The 22,358-nt window shown below is 35.6% G+C and overlaps 3 non-coding genes across 3 annotated transcripts; all 3 read left to right on the top strand.

The window, feature by feature from the left end:
- The first annotated feature begins 755 nt into the window (after positions 1-755).
- Positions 756-836, top strand: TRNAL-UAG (transfer RNA leucine (anticodon UAG)). Its single transcript has one exon. It is a non-coding gene; the product is annotated as a tRNA-Leu (tRNA).
- A 12,891-nt stretch (positions 837-13,727) lies between these two features.
- LOC150100129 (U1 spliceosomal RNA) lies at positions 13,728-13,891 on the top strand. Its single transcript, XR_016549304.1, has one exon. It is a non-coding gene; the product is annotated as a U1 spliceosomal RNA (small nuclear RNA).
- A 1,738-nt stretch (positions 13,892-15,629) lies between these two features.
- TRNAS-UGA (transfer RNA serine (anticodon UGA)) lies at positions 15,630-15,711 on the top strand. The gene has a single exon. It is a non-coding gene; the product is annotated as a tRNA-Ser (tRNA).
- The last annotated feature ends 6,647 nt before the right edge of the window (positions 15,712-22,358 follow it).

The raw sequence follows: 22,358 nt of genomic DNA, 5'->3' as shown, positions 1-22,358 counted from the left end.
GTCCATACACAATTATTCTCAATAGTAAAACACATTCCTCTTTCTGAACTGGAAAACCAGTTTGATTTTTATTCTTAATGATAGGTTTAAACTTAGAAATCCGAAGAACATTAAGATTTTTTTTCTCTATTAAATAAATAAAAAAAAAGAAAAATACATAGATATACTGTAGATCTCTATGATGAAAACTGTCCTCTAATTTTTATCTATCGTCTGTAGGAAAAAAAAAAAAAAAGTAATGTATGGATCCGACACCCGTCTTTTCCAAAACACCACAATTTCCTTCATTCTTTCCCTATTTAAAACAGCAAGTGGATTTCGATATATTCCTTTTTAATTTAATTCATAGAAACAACTTCTTTTAAAATCCGTTTCATCTCTAATAATAATTAGTCTTTGAAATGATCGTACATTTCAAAATCAAAACCACTTGGAATGGCACGTGACGCAGTTTTCAAATAAACCAACATGAATGAGTTGTAACATACATCAGGAACTGACGTATTATTGCTAAGAGTATGTCATTTATCTAAACGACGCATTCTGACGTAGTTAGGGAGTTAACTATTCTAAAAACACTCTTTCAGTTAACGTAAACAAATTTAGAAACATAAAATAGATTAATTCAATGAAAACTCATCCACAACATGGTAAAAAAATAATCTTCTTTATATATATATATATATATATGTACGACGTTAAGCAAAATGGGCTAACAACGAACTGTTTTGTGTTAATGAAGCAATGTCACACAAGGTAGCGTGGCCGAGTGGTCTAAGGCGCTGGTTTTAGGCACCAGTCTCAATGAGGCGTGGGTTCGAATCCCACCGCTGCCAAAGTGTTTTTTTTTTTTTTGCTGAATTATTCTTGTTTTGTATTTATGAGTTCATACGTACATATATTATTAAAATTAAGATAGGCTATTTTTTATACTTTAAACACAAAAACGACGATTTTAAAATATTGTCGTTGCAAGTTTAAATTAAATTTTAAAATATTCTTAAAATAGAGGTACCATGCAACAACAACAACAACAAAATAAATAAATAATAAAACACGAAATATGCAAACCCACTGAGAACCATTTACAGATCTAAATGGTAATATTACCAATATAATATATCATTTTTTTTCTAATCGTTGATCAAAAAAACATAGAAATATAAAATTAAATATATAAAATTAATGGAATTTTAGGATAATAAAAGATTTTTAAGAATATTGAAAAATACCTTAAATTGATAAAAAAAAATTAAAATAATCACAAAACACCATATTTTATATTACATATATTTTTTTATAATAGAACTACATCTGGTATGAAACTTCGCGAGGAATAATTAGGAAATCCATACCCTTGGAGGGTAATGTATAGCAATCTGTAGCCAATGAAGTTCTAACTGAGGCTCGGCTATTGCTGTTATCCTCCTGCCATGATCAGAGCTTTAATAGCTCAGTAACACCTTATCCCTACACTGCCCTCTACAGATAACGGGGAAGGTGAAAAGCATTCTTGCTTCGCCCCTTTAAGCCAGTCCTTATAAGGACTTAAAGGATGAAACTTCGCATACATATATAATTTAATTCAGTGTGTATCATTCGTCTCCACCATTGATTGATTTCTTTTCTTCTCCAGTCTTAGCCCGCATCTTAGATAGACGAGAAACTTGCAGAATATGATTAAATCTAAAATTATTTAAAAAAAATATTTTTTTTTTCTTTTTTTAAATATTTACTTTTATTTAAATATTATAATATATTATATTACAAATAATATAAGATATTTTATTTTTATAAATATAATATATTATATTTATAAAGATATATAATAAAATATATCTCTATATGCGTATATGTAAATATGTGTGTATATGCGTATATATAACTAAATAAAATAAAAAAATATAACATTTATTGGAAAAAAATTCACCAAAAACGTGAATAAAACTTTAGTTTCATTGGAGATCGGATGAAATAAAACACTAGCATCAATGCAAGTCAAGTGATTACACATAATTGTTTCCACTAAATATAAGTTGAACTGATTGCATCTTAATATTTTTGTGATGTAGTTGGATCTCAGTATGTGCGGTAAATAATTATAAACTCATTTTTACATTTATAACATTTTAAACTTTTTTTTTTTTTTGATAAAGGGAAATGTACACCTGGAGGATCTTCATCATTCATTTGAATCAACTTCATAAATCGACAATAATATGATCCACATTCACGTGACTGTTTTAACACCTGTGTGCACGTAGTTTTCGTTTATATTGCTGAAGTTCAGGGGCATGCGCCAGTTCTGTATTTAAATATAGTAAATACAAGCATTCGTTTCGTTAGTGACTCATAGATGGCAGCAGTGAATTATGTCTCAGAGGATACTGCGCTGCCATATAATAACAGTTGTGGCCTATCTATTACACTCCACGATTCATGGCTTTCCTTTGTCTTCTCGTATCAGTAGACTGTTTCAGACCATCATCGGATGGGTATTTTCTGTTCCTTGGACTGCCAGACACTGTCGCACATGAGCAGCAATAAAACTGTAGTATTTCCATAATAAAATCGTATGTTTGAACTCATCTTATTTCAATCATGACAAATCATTATAGATTGTAAATAAGCTTCGCTATGGCCAAAAGTTGTTTTATAAAACAAAAATTAATGATAATCCAGGGTCTTAATTCTAAATGATTCTAATTCTTAATTCACGAACACACGGTATATAGATTTTTATTTTATTTTATTAGGACTGAAAAAAAAACTTGAGGGGACGAATGTTGTACCACACCAGGCAACTCGCAGAAAAGGTGGAGCAAGCTTCGAGCACCTCCCAAAATCAGTTTATAGTGTGGATTTAGTGGATATGGATATATTTCCTTCGCATCGTTTTATATTTTATTTTTCATGTTTTGCACGGATGGAAAACATGCAAGAAAACAAATATCATATCTCATCTCATCAAACTACTTTTATCAGTAGAGAGCAAGAATGGGAGTTCATGTCTCTCATCATCTTTTGGCGTATAAAGAGTGCTGAGGGTCAGCAGGTAGTAAGAGGGGAAGAGAACGAAAGGTAGAATATGAGAGTAAGAGATAATAAAGAGGCCTCAGTCAACCTGTTTAGCTATGTAACCAAGAGGTTGTGGCTAAAAGGTCCGTACATGTCATCTCTTCTCACCTGTTGTAAAAAAAAACTTTAAACGTACTTTACTTTACCCCGTAGCTTAAACCAGGTGTCTGAAGATGTCATCTCCTAACACCTATTGAAACGAGAAACGGAAAACAATTAAAACGTAAATAATAAAGAGAGTTGAATTTTGGAACTTGACTAATTAGCTTAGTGCCGAATTAAAGGGGGATCCATTGTTTTGAAGAGCGACTGAGGGGGAGGAGGGAAACCTGAGAATAAAGATTTGGGGGAGGAACCTGGCCCGAGTGACGCAGCGCCTAAGGAGCTGCACCGTTTCGACGTAAGTCTTCGCTGCTCGGGTTCTCCGGCAGACCCCTTCCTGTTTGTTGAACTGTAAGACCTGTGGATTACCTTATAGGAAGAGACAGGGTTTTAATTGCCTCTGTATAAGGAAACATATTATGGGTGGTGTGCACCATTTGTTTATAAATTTGTAATCCCCTAGGAGATGCCTTTGGGCTAGAAACTTTGGCAGATTAGATATAGAGCCCGCTTATGACTCTTGCGTAGATTACGCTTTCGTCCCGTATCTGGGACTTTTTCCGCACTTTCCAGATGTGATACTTGATCACGTTGTTCAGAAGAATTATGAAGTTTTGGATTTTTCTGACCGGAGGGGGGAATTGCAGACGTACGACCTCCTCCAGTTTCAGCGTCGGGATTCCCAACACTGTACTTAGCCTTTGCCAGACACGTTGGGCGGGGGGGGGGGACAAAAGCAAAAGAAGTGTCCCACCCTTTCGACGCTCTGGCAGACGTCACAGAAGGCGTCGCACAGACTTCTTCTATTGCGGAACTTGATCAGTTTCACAGGGAGTTGATCGCCATGCTAAATCCCTGTGAAACGGCTGTCTCCAGCTATTCCTGATGTTTCGGAATAGGATTTCCATGTTTGTATCTAAATTTGTCTTATCACATCTGGAGAGCTGGAAAAATTCCCAGTATACTGCTTCTGATTTTAATTTTACTATAACCATTCCCTCTGGTTTAAATTTTTTGATTTGTTTACTAAGTGAAAAATACCAGTTGGGCACAACCTCCGCGCAGGGGCCAGCATGACCCGTGATCCCGAAGTAGGGAAGGAATTAAGTAAGTTGCCTGAAATATTGTTAGACTTCTTTAAAGCCTTCCGTATGGTTTTAAGGGTATTTGCGTCAAATAAACATTTAAAACTGGGAAGTGAGGATCCCCCCCCCCCCCTTGAATGCTTTTTAATATGAGATAGTCTTTCCTGAATTCGTGTTTTCTATTATTCCAGAAAAATTCTATCAATGTTAATATAATTAACGGCTATTGTAGCCTGTTTTTGTTTAGGAGTGTCCCTTATTTTAATACATTGGCTAAAACTAAAAAAAGGGTATATATATATATTAGGGCATTAAGGACGAGTATAGAAGGCAATTATGGCAGAATAAAAATGTGGAAAACATTTTGTATATACCTTGTTTTTGGTTTAAAGATGCCTTCTAAATCCAAGCTCCTGCTGAAGGTTGTTTGTAAACGGGGGGGGGGAGAACACGGGGGTGTGCTTGGAACGCGGGAAATAAGTTTGGCAACCCGAGTTACTATTAATAATATATATATATATATATATATATATATATTATTTTGTTGTGGGGAGGGAGAGGGGGGAACGAAGGGGAAGGGTATCCTTATGTGGAAAACTGGGACAAGGGTTTACGGGGTGTGGACAGTTTCGGTCATCATCTGATCATCGTCGGAACTTTGTGGGCTATGTTAAGGTTGCATCTGCCAAATTAGGGCATTTGTGGTCGCTACATGGCCGGAGGCGTGGCTTAATTTGTAAGTTTTGGAACGTCCAACATTCGGAAATTAGGTAGGGGCGGTGGACGTTGATAGAATTTTCATCGCATTTTATGGCGATAGTTTTGGATATTCTAAGCATTGTTTCGTTTACTTGTTTGTCTATGATTTCCGATCTGGAAAAAAAAAAAAAAAGATAACTGATGTCGATTTGGAACCGGGAAATTCTAACTGTTGAAGAGGATACGACTGTTCATTAGATGAGCGGACCACCATATATATATACATATATACCCTTTTGAGGGTAATGGATGGCAATGCTGTAGCCAATGAAGTTCTAACTGAGGCTCGGCTATTGCTCTTACCCTCCTGGCATGATCAGAGCTTTAATAGCTCAATAACACCTTATCCCCACAATGTCCTCTACAGATAACGGGGAAGATGAAAAGCATTCTTGCTTCGCCCCTTTAAGCCAGTCCTTATAAGGACAACTGTTGAAGAAATTTGAGGTAGAGTGGCCAAGGTTTCTAAACCTATATTCAGCGACAGATGACACCACAGAAGGGGATAACTCAACACCAGGGGAAGAAGGGAAGATGAACCTGATAATCTCTGTCCCACTCCAAAACATGATGCAGAAACCCATGCTCGGAAAAAACGTAAAACAGCGGAGACTCAGGTAAACGAGGGGATGGAAGAAGATACCCCCCAACACTGATCTACCCACACCCAACAATGAAAAAGTTCCTCCAATTGTTCTATGGGAAAAAGAACAATGGACGGCCCTCAGGCCTATTATGCAAAACCACCAAATTGCCTATTCATGGGCAAAAAACGTAGACGACGGAGTTAAAATCCAGCCTACCACAGTAGGCGACTACAGACTCCTCACAAAAACCATGGATGAGTCAGATATTAAATATCATACTTACTCACTGAAGTCGGAGAAAAACCTATAAGTTGTACTCAGGGGAGTAACAGAAAACATCTGCACAGATGAAATTACTGAAGACCTCTTCCTCCACGATCTCCCACCTGTCAAAGTTAGCAGAATGTTACGTGCTGACAAGAGTCCAATGCCCCTAGTACTCGTTGAGATACCCAACACACACAAGAACATATACAACATAACAACGATCTGTGGTCTGAAAATCACAACTGAAGCACTAAGGAAAAGAGCCTCGTCCGGCCAGTGCCACAGATGTCGGAAGTACGGACACGCACAGAAACTCTGCAGAGCAGATTACAAATGCCTTAAATGTGGACAAAACCACCCCACAGCAACCTGCTCAAAACCCAGGACCTCACCAGCCAAATGCGCGAACTGCGGGGCCCCCCACGCGGCAAACTACAGAGGCTGCAGTCACTACCCTAAGAATAAAATAGACAACAAAAGGAAACAGATCTCTCAACCCTGCCCACAGGCACCAGATCCGACGGCTTCCCAGTTGCCTGACACCCAACAAAAGACAACAAAATACCAGCTCTCACAAGTGGAAAATACCAACAGTCTGGAAAGCCACCTTCGAAGCACGACATACGCCGAAGTAGTCCGCCGATCTAAAGATATCCAGCAAGATCAAATTCTTCCAAACATGAAAACAGTCATCACTACCTCATTGGCAAACATGCTTAGTTGCAGCACCCCATGATTTCAAGCCACGAGCCACCACTGCTACCTAATATAATTATAAACCTGGAAAGCAAATGAGAAGAATTTATAATTATTAATATACGGACCCTCCATGGAGTCCGAAGACTCATCGCGGAAGACCCAATCTATCCACACAATCTACCATACCTCTCCTTGAACCCATTAAGAGAAAAAGCACTCACTACTGATTCTGGCAACCCTTTCCATTCATTCACAACTCTCCAAGCAAAAAATCTAATCCTCACACTCCTACTAACCACACCTTTATTCAACTTCTGCTGAAACATTTCCCCTGCATCTGTCTTATAAAACCCTTTAAGCAACTTAAATGTCTCTGTCATGTCCCTTCGTTTTCTCTTATCAACCAACTTCTGCAATCCACACACCCTCATTCTGTCCTCTTAGGGAACATTCCACAGGCCACTCACCATCTTGGTCACTCGCTTCTGAATCCTCTCCACCGCTTGCACATCCCCAAGAAACCCAGGGGACCAGACTTGAGCACAGTAATCCAGATGTGGACATATAGGAAGTTGTTATTTCCCATAAGGGAAATAACAACATAAGGAAGTCGTTATTTCCCTTATAAAGGGAAATAACAACCTCCTTATCTCCACTTGTTAATGTGTTCTTCACAAGTCAAGTAATGTTATGGGCTACCTTAGCAATATGGCCTCTAAACTTTAACTCTCTGTCTACTACCATCCCTAAATCTCTAGCTTCCTCTATTTCTTGGAGTACATTACCATCAATGACATGGCTTGTAATCTATTTATCCCAAAATGCATAACTTAACATTTCTCGACGTTAAACTGACACCCATTAACTTTTGCCCATACTGACAGCCTATTGAAATCATCTTGCAAGCTCTCCACATCGCCTTGATTAACTATTACTCTATCTAATTTTCTTATCATCAGCAAACAACTGATGATCATTTATATACAAATTAAACAGCAATGGTCCCAGCACAGAACCAGTGTCCTATCAATCCCCATTTATTCTAATTTGCCTAACAGAGTGCTATGTGACATTTAGTCGAATGTTTTTACAGAATCATCGTGCAGCCAATTCCTTTATCCATCTCAGCTGTTATTATATTATAAAATATCATCATAATAAAAAATAACGCAGCCAACAGGATTCGAACCTGGGCGGGAATACCTCCAATGGATTTCAAGTCCATCGCTTTAACCACTCGGTCACGACTGCATACTTCAACTTCCCCTAGAAAGAAAAGGAAGGAAGGAGAGAGAGAGAGAGAGAGAGAGAGAGAGAATTAGGAAGTTAGCTCATGAAACAAGTGGCTTCAGGGGAAACCCCAGAATGTGTGTATAGGGGGGAGAATGCAAAAAGAAAAACATTCATTTAAAATAAATAAATAAAAAAACATTGTATTTTTTTTATTCATGGCTGAATAACAAAACCCAGTATGCATTAAATACAAGCAAAAAAAATCAAAATAAATAAATAAAAGCCACAGTAGGAATGGAAACTAGAAAACAAGACCATACTCGGAGGAATTTGTTAGCTCACCAGTACGATGGTGACGGTTCTGGGTTTAATGGTTATAAATTGATAAAACGAATGAGAGAGACTGCAGTTATTCGTAGACTGAATGTAAAGTGTTAGCAATTATGGAAGCAATTATAAAATAAAGCAAATGTGGAGAATTTCTTCCACATCACTTTTATATTTGCCATTCGATAGGAATAAAACATTTTTTTTTAAAAAATAAAAACGAATGTGTATATTAGATGTACTAAATTCAAAAATTATTATAAGGGAGTGACTGTCGGATTACAGAAAGAAATTCCATTCACAAAGAGTATACACGAAGGAAATGGTCGAAAATTGACAATGTTTTACATGGCTACTTGCGAAGTTCACCATTTTAAAGACTGACCAGCAGATGGCAGCATGTAATGGACTGCGGTTATATATCTCTGGATCTCTACAAGTGAATAAATGCTTCAATCGTGCTAATTTAGTACCTCAATGTGTAATGATTTTTGTGGAGAATATGCTAGTGGAGAATTATATTGCTAATAATTTGAAAAATAATAATTTGTTTTTTTACTCAAAGTCGGTATTCCTTTTGTGAGAGAAACAGAACCAAAAAATTAAGGGAAAAAAAGACAATATTATTAATAAAAAAGATCAAATTTTAAAGAATAAAATTGCTTAATTAATTTAAATATTAGTATATATTTTGAAAGAGTTCTTTATACAATATTATGTTATTTATAATTATATATTTAAATTTAACAAAATACTTAAATGTTTAAAATATTTTTTAAATAAATTAAAAAAATTATTACATACACCATTTACTTTTACTCATACTATTTTATGGCTATCCGATCTAATCTTCAATTTTTGAGTGATTTGTTACCTAGGAAGTCCTAAAAAGGACTTTTGATTCCTCCCTCACATCATTAAGAACAGTTTTTGAGTGAATGAACAGATGGCGGCTCGTGCGTTAGTGTCGTGTATTATCGATGATGAATTGTGAATTTGATTGATATGTTTTTAGGGATTTATATTTATGCTTATTCATTAGTAATAGTAGTTAATTGCTTGCTACCATAAACAGCCACTTTATTTTCCATAGTGCTTTATCCAGGTAAGTCATTTGTAATTATAAGGACGATACGCTAGGTCTACAGCCGTTAGTATCGCCTTTGTTTGTTTCTTATAGTGACATTTTATTGCTGGTAGACACCTAAGAGGGTCTACGGGATTTGCTAGTGGACCCTCAAAAGTCCATAGGATTATCTTTACTTGCTCGGGACGCCTGAGAAATCTCTACTCTTCCTCCATCTGTGTCTTGAAATGGCAAAACTTGTGAATGAAACCAGGTTCGAGGATGTATACAAGGAATTCCTCAGACTGGGAAAGCTGCTGAGTGATAATTGGCCGGGAAAAGTGAAATTGTATGACACGTTTCCACCCGAGTGTGTCTCAGACGTTGTCGCTGAAGATCATTTAGAATCGGTGCCTTCTACTCCTTCAGACTTTGTAGAAGTGCGTGCACGCAAAAAGCGAAGAACAACAGATGAACCACACAATGACAATAGTGAAATGGAACAGGATTCTCAAGGTTCAGACACCGCTATTTCTCCCAAAGAAAAGGTGCCTCCGATCATCCTTAGAAAAAAGCATAAGTGGGCAGCTTTAAGATCCACAATGTCCAATTTGCATATTGGCTTCATTAAGGCCAAAAACATGGATGAAGGCATAAAGATCCAGCCAGCAACAATGACAGACTATAGAAGGTTGACCAAAGAACTGGACGACAGAGGCATCCAGTATCATACCTTTGCGCTCAGCTCCGAAAAAAACTTAAAAGTGGTCCTTCGTGGTGTCTGTGAAGACATTGACATAGCAGAAATAGCTGCTGACCTAAATTCTCAGGATCTGCGTCCAGTCAAAGTCAGCAGAATGTACAAAGCAGACAAGACTCCCATGCCAATAGTCCTTGTTGAGATTCATAAAATATACAAGGATATTTACAACTTAAAAACAGTCTGTGGTCTCATCGTCACACCGCAACCACTCCGTAAAAGATCATCTTCTGAGCAGTGCCACAGGTGCCAGAAGTTTGGCCATGCCCAGAATCTATGCAGAGCGGAATATAGATGTTTAAAATGTGGAGACAGCCACCCAACCAATACCTGCACAAAGCCGAGGACTACCTCGGCCAAATGTGCCAACTGCAGTGGCCATCATCCCGCGAACTACAAAGGATGTACTCAGCACCCAAAGAACAGGCGGATGGAGGCAATCAATCAGCCCTCCTCCTTCAGTACAAGAACACCAGAGGCGCAGACATCAAAACCGGAGACTCAGCGGCCACAGTCGGAGACCTCCAATAATAGAGACACCCGAAAGCAAACAAGAAGTTATGCCGATGTGACCCGTAAAATTAGACCAATTCCAGAACAAAATCAACCAGCAGCACCTAAAAACCTAACAGCTGTTATTACGGCCTCACTAGCAAACATGCTACAATATTTCAGCCTATCAAACCCTACTGAAACCTCCACTAAAAGATTTCTTCGTGAAACACAGGTCATCCTCACAGCTCTCATAAATGAACAGTAACAAACTCATTCCAGCATCTCTTCAGATAGTTGCGTAGAACGCAAATGGCCTTAAAAACAAAATTCTGGAACTCCGACACCTCACATCTAGGTATCAACCAGATGTTATTTTAATCAGTGACACTCATTTAAAACCCTCAGACAATCCTGCAATAAGGGGCTATCACCTATACAGAAATGACAGACTACTCTACAGAGGCAGTGGCACTGCCATCTTCATTAAAAACTACATTAAGCACCACTCTGTGAGCATTCCCTCAACCACTAACCTTGAGATCACAGGAGTGGAAGTAGTCATCAGCTCCACTGGCAAACTGAAAATCTTCTCAGCTTACAACCCTCCCCAAAAATCTCTACTTCACTCTGATCTAAATGCCATCTTAGGCATCAGAGAGCCCACCGTTATTGCCGGGGATCTGAATTCCAAGCATCCTGCGTGGAATTGTACAACCACAAACAAGAATGGTTGCATCCTTTACAATTATTTAGGATCAAGCAACGCTGTTGTGGCAGGCCCCACCGAACCAACTCATCTCAGTACGTTCGGCACTGTCGACATCCTGGATATAGCTGTCCTGCAGGATATTAAACTTCAATTCAGCATCATATCTATGGATGAACTATCATCGGATCACAATCCAATTCTACTACAGCTGGGAAGTCAAGAATACCTGTGTCCTCTTTCTCACTCCTACATTGCATGGGAAAGACTGTCAGCAGCACTGGAGGATTATATTGGACCTGTTCCTCACATACGTAGAAACTGCAGTTACAAATCTCACACAACAAATTAATTCTGCTATAAAGGTAGCTTCCTCCTACAAATCTTCCCGCAAGCAAGATCGTTTGCTTGAAGACATCATGAACTTGATCACAGACAAAAAGAAAAGATACCGTAACACGTGTGCACCACAAGATAAAATAAATCTAAACAGATTAAATGGGGCAGTAAGAGATGCACTCAAAGCCCATAGAGACCAAGTATAGGATGAAAAGTTATCCTCCATTTCACCTATTGATCACTCCATCTGGGGACTACTGAAAAATATCAAAAACAAAGACAGATCCCTTTCACCAATATTCTCTGACCAGGGCCTTGCTCACACAGATGTATACAAAGCAGAAGTTATAGCACACAACTTAGAGGAGCAATGCAGGCCTTCGTATGAAAACCTTGACTTTGATCACATATATAAGATTCACAGCAAGGTCAGAACACTCACTCAAACTTCCTATCTCCAGCACTGACCGTATTGCTCCAACATCACTTGCTGAGTTATATGACATTATTAAAAAATTAAAGAACAAAAAAGCTCCTGGGCCAGACGGCATTACTAATCGGGTGATCAAACTTCTGCCCCGAAAAGCAGTAGTACACGTGACCAGTATAATAAATGCAATTTTAAGATTTCACTATTTTCCTTCCACCTGGAAACTGGCTGACGTAATTCCTATACATAAGCCAGACAAAGACCCACACCTACCGCAAAATTATCGTCCAATCAGTCTTATCTCAAATCTGGGTAAGGTTGCAGAGAAGGTCATCCTCTCACGACTCCAAACCTCAGTAAATGACCTAAACATCCTCCCTAAATAACAGTTTGGTTTTAGGCAACACCATAGTACTACCCAGCAAATCCACAGAATTGTCGAATACATCACCACCAGCTACTACTGGCACCAGTGCACAGGCGCTGTTTTCCTAGACTTATCCAAAGCATTCGACAAAATCTGGCATTTTGGACTCCTGCACAACCTTATCTCAGCCAGTACCTCACTAAAAATGGTTCATTTAATTCAATTCATATCTTCAGAATAGATCAATGCAAGTAAAAATCAACGGTTCTACATCCTCCCAGCGCCACATCTTTGCTGGAGTGCCGCAGGGATCTCTATTGGCTCCATTGCTGTTCTCTATATACATCTCAGACATCCCACACAATCCGATGACTTCCATTGTGGCCCTGTATGCGGACGATACGGCAATACTAACCAGATCTCTCAAACCCCATTTCATTACCAGAAAGCTTCAAGAAAACATTCTAAAGCTGGAGGGTTGGTTCTCTAAGTGGAGATTGGAAGTCAACCCCCCAGAAAAGCTCAGCCGTTCTTTTCTCAAAAAGGCCAATGTCTCCCGTAGGAGATGTGTTACTATTCAATACTAAAATTCCCTGGCAGACAGAAACAAATTACCTGGGTGTGATTCTCGACAAAAAGCTATCTTTCAATCAGCACACTTAGTCTGCGTGCAGAAAGGCATCTAAAGCCATAACTGAGATCTATCCGCTAATTAATAGAAATAGCAAGCTCAGCAACAGAATCAAATTGCAACTATACCAGATGACGATTCGTCCTATAATCACCTATGCCTCTCCGGCCTGGAGCCACACCTCTAATGCTAACATTATCAAAATACAGCGAGTGCAGAACAAGTGCTTGAGAATGATTCTGAACGTCCCGTGGTATGTTAGAAACAATCAACTCCACAAAGACACAAATATTCCCTATATTTTCTCTTTTCTACAATCCTTAGCATCCAAGTTTTTCTTAAAGACGTCCACACATCCCAACGATTTGGTTCAGCAAGCTGCAGCATACGATCCAACGGACATATTCAAATATAGAAGACCAAAAGCTATATTAGCCTCCTATAGCGATGCATAATCTCCATGCCCATTCAGGGCGAGCAAACTGCTCATAAATTTTACCTTCACTGTACCTACAACAGATAGCGCAGAATATGAAAAGCATTTTGCTTCATCCCTAAAGTCATAAATGTCAATTGTCAATCCAATACCCTTTTGAGGGTAATGGATGGCAATGCTGTAACCAATGAAGTTCTAACTGAGGCTTGGCTATTGCTGTAATCCTCCTGCCATGATCAGAGCTTTAATAGCTCAATAACACCTTATCCCTACACTGTCCTCTTCAGATAACGGGGAAGATGAAAAGCATTCTTTCTTCGCCCCTTTAAGCCAGTCCTTATAAGGACTATAAGGTAGAGCATACTTACCTGGCGCTGGGACTGCACTGATCAGCTAGGGTGCTCCTCCAGGGGGAGGCTTTCTCATTGCACTACGAGTTAGCTGACCCCTGCCACTTTCCCAAAGTGGAATAGATGGGGCGTGATATTTTTGGTAGTTGGGGACTGCGTACGCGCTCTCCCCGTTATTATCCAATCCAAAGATAGACTTAGGCATTACAATCAGGATACACCACGTCGATTTAAACACACATTCTACTTATTTATAATATTATATGATATATTTGTAATATATATATATATATATATATATATATATATATATATATATATATATATATATATATATATATATATATATATATATATATATATATATATATATATATATATATATATATATATATATAGTATTTATTTTTTCATTAATGGGCGTATTAGTTAAATGTGCTCAAATTGTTTTACAACAATATAAAAAAAAAAAGAAAAAAAATAAGTAAAAACCAACGTTTTAATTAAAAATAGTGCAGTTCGTTTTATTATGGATGCTCTAACGAAATATCAAAATTTTGTTAAACAAATATACGTAAGTAAATAAAGTAGTTTTTTTTTTTTTTATGGGGGGAGGTTGGAAGAGGTATTGTACTGATTATTTCCTAGCAGAAAACATTTTTAATGAAAGGCGTTAGCCGATCTCATACGCTGATAGCAGTTTTAATTTTTTTTATTTTTAATTTTATTATTTTTTTTAAAATACCACACTCTGGTATTTTATCCTGAACACATCCAAATTGACTATGTCAACACCCAATTTAAAAACAAAAAATACTGTTGGTGGTAATAGTAGGCGGTAGATGGCGTTCTATGTTGATGGTAGCGGTGTCATTGGAAATGGCATCTAAAATGTAACACTGCTGCTTCAGGGTGCGATAATGTTTTTTTTTTTTTTGTGTGTGTGTGTGTGTGTGTGTGTGTGTGGAAAAAAGAGCAATAAATTAAGTATATAACACAATTTATGAAGTATAAATTTATTGTACAAGTATATAAAAAATAAGTAGAATGTATATATATAAAATTATTATTCTTATTATTATTACGTGACCTTCCAGGAGTCCTAAGACTCATCGAGGGAGGGCATCCAGTGTACAACTCTGACTCCACCACTCAATCCACCAACTACAGCTTACCGCAACTACACCAACGCCATCTACCGCCCATCGCCATTTTATTGTAGCACAAAATACAATACAATGTACTAATAACTTATTTGAAGATTATAATATATAAAGGAATTTTACTCGTTCATATTTACTTCACTAAGTACAGAAGCAATCACCAATTTATGTTATGCAAATTTTCTAAAACAAATAATTTTTTTATGAGTTCAAATAACGTCACGTTTGAAATTTTATATAACATTAAGACATTAAAAATACTAATTTTAGAAATAAAAAAGTCTACCGAAATAAAGGAAATTTTCTAAACGTATGGCATCAAACAAATTATTTTGGGTAATCGCAGGTCTAGGATTTTAAGCCACGTGATTTTAACCTATGTTGAGGTGAAACACAAGAGACAATGAAAACCAACCCCACTTATTTTATTGATTATTAATATCCTTATGAATTTCATCGTTCGATGGAAGGCTACCATCCCACTTACTGAAGGCCTGAAGTAGCTTGACAACATTCCAGGGTTGATCTATAGAACACTATAGCATCTATGTAAAAAAAAAAAAAAAAAAAAAAAAAAAATATATATATATATATAGTTAATTTAAAAAAAAGGAGAAATCTTTCGTGGTCGGAAGCCACATTCAAGATCTATACATTAATGCTAAACATGATTTATTTGTACAAATAAATTAAATATTAAAAAAATTTATTAGCGAAGAAAACCTCATAATAAGGGGATCAAACAAGTGGCAGTCGTGGCCGAGTGGTTAAGGCGATGGACTTGAAATCCATTGGGATATTCCCGCACAGGTTCGAATCCTGTCGGCTGCGTAAATTTTTTTTTTCCAATTTTCTTTCTTGATATTGTCAAGTGATTATGCCAGTACGTTACCAATTTAATACCCTAATCATAGGATACTTGTTTATAAAATTCTTTCCTGACAGTAAACATAGTATTAGGATTAGGGACCACGAGATGGAGACACTTGTCAGTCGCCTCTCTTCACCAATGCCTGTATAGTCTCCAAAGGTTAGATAGGACTAAAACTGTCCCTACGGGAATAGACGGCATTAGCTGATTTTTTATTTATTTATTTAAATAATCAGCTAACGCCTTTTTATTCCCGTATAAGGAGTATAGGTTTTATTCCCGTATATAGGGAGTAGGCGAGACCGTTTTTAGCCCTATCTATCTTTCTTTTTTTTTTTTTTTCTTAGTAAACTTATTTTTGTCGTCCTTTAAATATTGTTTTTTTAGAATCTCACAGACAGCTTCGATTTCCGAGCATCGTCAAGTTGCTCGGAATATTATCCAAATAAACATCTGAAATCGATATGTTTTTATTGCTGTCTTTCCATGTACACGTCGGTCTGCGTGTATGTGTCTGTGTGTGTGTGTGTGTGCGAAAGGTTTGCATCACGAAAGCGACGTATGAAATTATTCACACCATGCGTGTCCCGAATGAAAATGTCGCGCGCCAGTTAAATACTCACGAGACACGTTTGATGCAGTCTCCAAGCCTAACCCCTTCACTCTAATATAACAGCTTTCTGTTTTTGTTTTACTGGCCTTAAAGGACAATTAATTTAACACACGTTCGTAAAATCTCGTTTCCTCTCCCCTGTTAGTTTATTCGTTAAAAAAAAAATGCAGAATTCCAATAATGTCCTCCCCCCCCCGCCAAAGAAAAAGTATCATTTAACTCCTTATATCACGTAACGATATAGAGCTACACAAGCGCCATCTATTTACTTGAAAAATATAAATGTATTGTTCACAATTATTGAATTGTGAAATCAAATGTTATCTGTTCAAATGAATAGATAACCGAATTCGTTGTCGAAATTTATGTTTTTCTTGCAAGAACAGATACTACAATTAAATCTTAACTGTTAGCGCCCTATAGTAGGACGGTTGTCACAATTAATGTATCACAAGGACAAAAACAAAAAAGAAAGAAAACATTAGAATTATAAAATTAATTATATTTCTATATAATCGTCTAAAAACAACTTTAAATTTTAAAAATTCTAAAATAATAATGAAAATTATTAAAATATATTAATACACCTTTTTATTAGTTAGTTATAATTTTATAAATAAAACAATGAATATTTTCGTACATGCGTGAGAAGAGAATTCATTTCATTCAAGTGTATGTTTTCTTGAAAAGTTTTGCACAGACATTTTCTAGGTACTCGGTAGTACATTTGATCTCTTCATAATTATTTGTTTAGGTTTTTATCCTTTAAAAAAAAAAAAGAAATTGAATTAAAGATGACGTAGTCATAGTAACAGACATAGAAGATAATTTACAATTAGAATTATTTCATTTCCAACAGATTTGGCAAAAATATAATATGGAAATATAAAAATAAATAAATAAAACGAAATTTTTGTGATTAGTAGGCAACCAATCGGGTGTAAGCTAGAAATAAAAAAAAAAAAATCGAACAAAGGATGGATTTTGAATACTTACGTATTCATATTAACCAAGAAGCAATAGGAAAGAATAGAGTGAAAGAGAAAATGCTTAAAACAGAACAATATGGAAAAAATAAAAATAAACAGACCACTGAAATGGATTGCGATGAATATTGTCACAACAGGTCTAAGACGGAAGATAAAAAACGAAGGGATAATGAAGAGATGACGATTAAAAGGATGATGATGATAATAATAATGGAAGGTAATGATGAAGAAGATGATGAATAAATATTGATTATTACAAATACGAACAAAGTGTTCGTATAATATGAACAATTCGTATAAATAGTGTCACAACAGATCTAAGACGGAAGATAAAAAACGAAGAAGAAGAAGAAGATGATGATGAAGAGATGACGATGAAAATGATGATAATGATGATGATAATGGAAGGTAATGATGAAGAAGATGATGAATAAAGAATAAATATTGATTATTACAAATACGAACAAAGTGTTCGTATGAATATTGTCACAACAGGTCTAAGACGGAAAATAAAAAAACGGAAGATAAAGACGGAAGAAGAAGATGATGATGATGATGATGAAGAGATGACGATGAAAATGATGATGATAATAATAATAATGGAAGGTAATGATGAAGAAGATGACGGTGAAAGAAGATGATGAATAAAGAAAATAAATATTGATTATTACAAATACGAACAAAGTGTTATAGTTAACATATCCTACTAACTGAAATATATTTATATATATATTTATTTATTTATTTATTTATTATTTAGAATATATTTAGCTTATGATGATAGGCCGTGAGACCCATACCGGTTGGTTTGCCACCATCTTATGAAACCAGTATAATGCTATTGTTGTAACGTATTTTTGTATGTAAATAGCGTGTGTTCTCATGGGCAGTTTGTGGGATGAAAAATTCTTCGCCCCCCCCCCCCATATGAGACCAGCTAACTCACCTTCAGCTGAAAAGATCTCATTAACGTTCTTCGCTTTCTACACATAATCTGAACCCAGTTCTGTTCAACTAAAAGGTATCGTCGAAATCGAATGAGCGCAGTCAAAATATAACAGAGAAGAAAATACTTTGGAGGAAAAAGTTAGTAATGATGTGATAACTGTTTCATGTACTATCATAAGATCCTGTATAGCCCTCCTAAGAGTGTGCATGTCAGATATTTGATGACGATGATGTGAGAATGGTCAGTGGTGAATATTTTTTAAAAATAATTATCTGTATTAAGTATTTATTGATTTTAATTTTAATAACGTTATTCTTTTTAATAAAACAAATGAAATAAAATAAAAATTTGTGGAATTGTGCTAAGTTAGAGGCGGTAGATGGCGCTATTGGGGAATATTTTTAACGAAGAACCTTCAGAACTTTTCAATCAAGCATGAGTTAACCAGTCTTATATGGAGGTGGTGGGTTTTTTCTTTCATGGAACTTTGGTTTTTCATCCCTCAAAACTATCGTAAACACACATGTAGAGACGTAGAATATACTACTGGACAAGGAAAGTAATGATAATACACCTAGTTATATAATAATTTCCTAGTAAAAGTAGCATTGCCACTCCCACCAATGGATACGTTCAAAAGAGAAAGAAGAGCTAGTTAATGCAATTTCTTAGATAGATGCAGTTGTGTTCACTAGATGGCAGCACCGATCCAAATGTACTTGAAATTCAAGTTCTTTCAAATTTGAAATCTATCGATTGGTCTTTTTTACACAAAAGTATCATTATCTAAACTATAGTGAAGATTTGTTTTAGTGTACACTAGCGCCACTTTTTGGTGTAGGTGGATTGTTTATTTCACGCCAAGTAAAGCACAAAATTTTCAGGACTGGAGCTTAATAATAACTTTAATGAGCGGTCGATAAATTAAATAGCTACCATTAGAGTAATGAAGTAAAAATCACGAAAAAAAAACACTTTTTTTAATCCCTTTGACCTAATTAACGCAGTGCGGTGGTCACAAGCATATGCGCCTGAGACGAAAGATTAAGTGAAGATTTCTCATCAAGATAATGCAAAAGAATCTTTCATTCCATTAATGGTCTTCCTCTGCTTCGAGATTCACGGTTTTGTAAATCTTTGTCAGTAGAAACGGATTTCCATGAGTCATCGAAGACTTTTAAATACGAAATATTCTGATTTTTAACTCTAATTTATAATTAATTAATGCAAGCGAAGGAAATGAATACTTCGGAAAATGTTTTAGGAATTTTTATTAAACCATCGATAATTTTAATACCACTAGATATTAAACCAATTTTTAATTTTTTTTTCTGAAAAAGAGAAAGAGTGAACGTCTTAAAATAATGTTTAAAACAATAAATATATTTTGAATAATTATTTTTGCTTCCTTTGATTTAGTTTAACTGATTGTCCATAGATGGCGACTCAAATCTGTGTTGCATGAATCGAACTGACTATAGTTATGACAAGCTAACCGTATCGTTTAGGTATTCAATGCTTTCTGCTAACTCTACATAAGGAAATAAATATTTCTCCCTCATAGATGGCGCTGGTTCTAATTGTTCATTCGTAGCGATGTACTCTTTATGTTACACAACAAAGTGACTCAGGAAATAGAGTACTGCAATTTTATTTTCTAAAAAAAACAGTGTGTTCCAAAGCTACTTTGTCCACACAGATTTTGTTCTGTCGATCGGATTGTATTTCTGGCTTCATATGCACTGATAAAAGGTTGTACAGCAAATATTAACTCGGAAACCCATATCAATAAATAAAGCCAAATTACTTTTACTTTATTGATATTGTCAAAGTAATTTGGCTGACAAGAAGTCCAACAACAACAATAATTATTGTTTCGTAAAAATAAAATAAACTATTTTATTAATAGTTCATTTCTTACTTGCGCAATATCAACTGACCGTGTAGTATACACATTTTATAGAACCACGTTGTGCACACGTAATTAATAATGAAATATACACTTTCATAAAATGACAAAATGTCAATTTCCGTATTCTTGTTAAATTGCTAAGTCATTTCATTTTTTTAAACGAAGAAGGAAGCATAAATTGCAAAAGAGTTAATAATTATCTGTACAAAATAAATAAATATTACTACAATATGTTTAGTGCAATTTTTCTACACCAGGTGACGCCGTTGCAACTGCGAATACATGTACCAACAATTTAGAAGCGATTAATTTCAGTTACTAATAGCAATGTATAAGAACGCCACCTAGTGTACAATTGTAGCAATTGTCTAAATTAAACAATTTATTGAAATGAGAAAAAAACTTGAAAATTTTTCAAAATTTTAAGTTTATTTTTTTATTTGGCTATAAAATATGACCGGATCTATAATATTCTCAATTGAATTTATGCTAAATCTAAGTCTTTTTGCTCTATAGTTTAGTAATTTAAACAAATTAATATTTTTACCATAATCCTTGTCTTTTACTTTTGTTAACGAAGTATATTCAGACATTTGGCAAGAAATGAACATTTATTTCACTTGAAAGTACCTCACATTAAAGTTCACAGAGCGTTAAAAGAAATCAGATTATAAAAAGGCACTTTTTTGTGGTTAAAGCATTTTCATAAGTAAATGAAAGAAAAAAATCAATTTGACAATTCCAAGCAGACATTACCAACTTAATGGCACCACATTTCCAAAAGTACTATTAAGGATGTTTTGAGATGATTTCTACACCCCTTTTAAAGAAAACTAAACATTAAGTCTCACTAATGGAATGTAATCTTTAATATCAGAGCCACCTCAAGAAACCATATAAAATAAACAAGAATGATAATCGCCTCATTCTTATCATGGCACGGAAACCAGCAGCAGATTTAGTCCAACCGCTACCTTGTTAAAATGCAGCTAATTGTTAGAAAAAGGAAATGAAATTTACAATCTCTAGTTGCATTGCGATTCAAACAATGAAATACCAAAAGTAACGTTCCCATTGTTGCTTTTTTTTTTTTTTTTTTTAGTTTTTCTGTAAATTTCTGTAAATGTAAATTTCATAGTTGATCGCGTGCCATTGCGCGAGACGCACTTTGTGAAATGAACATTATTGAAAAGCACAGATTAGTTACAAATAAAATGAAATGGATCAATTCATTTATTTATTTTCTTTTCATTTGCATTTTTTTTTTCTTTTTTGAAAGTTTTTTATTTTTTGCAACCTTTTCTTTTTCTTTTTTTTTACTTTGCTCTTTGCTTTCGGCTCCAGCTAATAATAAAATATTTTAATATGCGATATAATATATAAAAAGAACAAACAATTTTCGTTTTGTGATTCATTTTTTTCTTGTTATTTTATTTATGTCCGTTTGTGTTTACCGAGAACTTGTGCAAAAGCTCAAGTAAACAAAAGTGACGCGATGAAGTATCGAAAATGACTGTTGAATTGAAAACTAGTGAACATTTGCACTAAAGAAAAATGCAATTTCAGATTTTTTGGCGGATAGCACCAAGAAGCAGATGGACTTTCCTAAAGCTCACGAAACAGCTGTGCCTTCTGTTGTATGCACCCCACATATATCCACGTCACGTGCGTTCCTTGCTCGTGTTTGCTTCTTTCTCCTTCTGTTTTATGGCTTCTCCCATGTTGCGAAATATGTGCCATCGTATACAAGTTGTTTCTGAGAATATTTTTCGTAGAATCACTTCTAAGTTTTCTCCTTAAGAATATAACAATAATAAAAAAAGTAATAATAATCACTAACAAATGTTAGAATTATAAGCATATACAGGGTGTTCGGGATAAATTTGACAGTTTCGTAAGGAAAAAGAAAATCTTCTTTGTATCTATTAAATTTAATGAATTGACAAAAAAACATTACAGGCAGAGTTAATTACAATACTATCAACAAGATTTACTCAAAATAACCACCATTAGCATCGATCACAGCTTCAATTCTGCTTCGGAACCTCGAACAAGCTGATGCTACAGTCTCCCTGGGAAGGGCCGCAAAAACTGTTTTAATTTTATCCATTGACTGGGCTTTTGTATTACTGGAAGTGCGATTG

Source organism: Typopeltis vanoorti, chromosome 13 (assembly GCF_054136105.1).
Source record: "Typopeltis vanoorti isolate ZY-2024b chromosome 13, IOZ_Tvanoo_1.0, whole genome shotgun sequence".
NCBI classification, from domain to species: domain Eukaryota; kingdom Metazoa; phylum Arthropoda; class Arachnida; order Uropygi; family Thelyphonidae; genus Typopeltis; species Typopeltis vanoorti.
The sequence above is the reverse complement of the archived record's forward strand: the minus strand, read 5'-3'. Positions and strand labels throughout refer to the sequence as shown.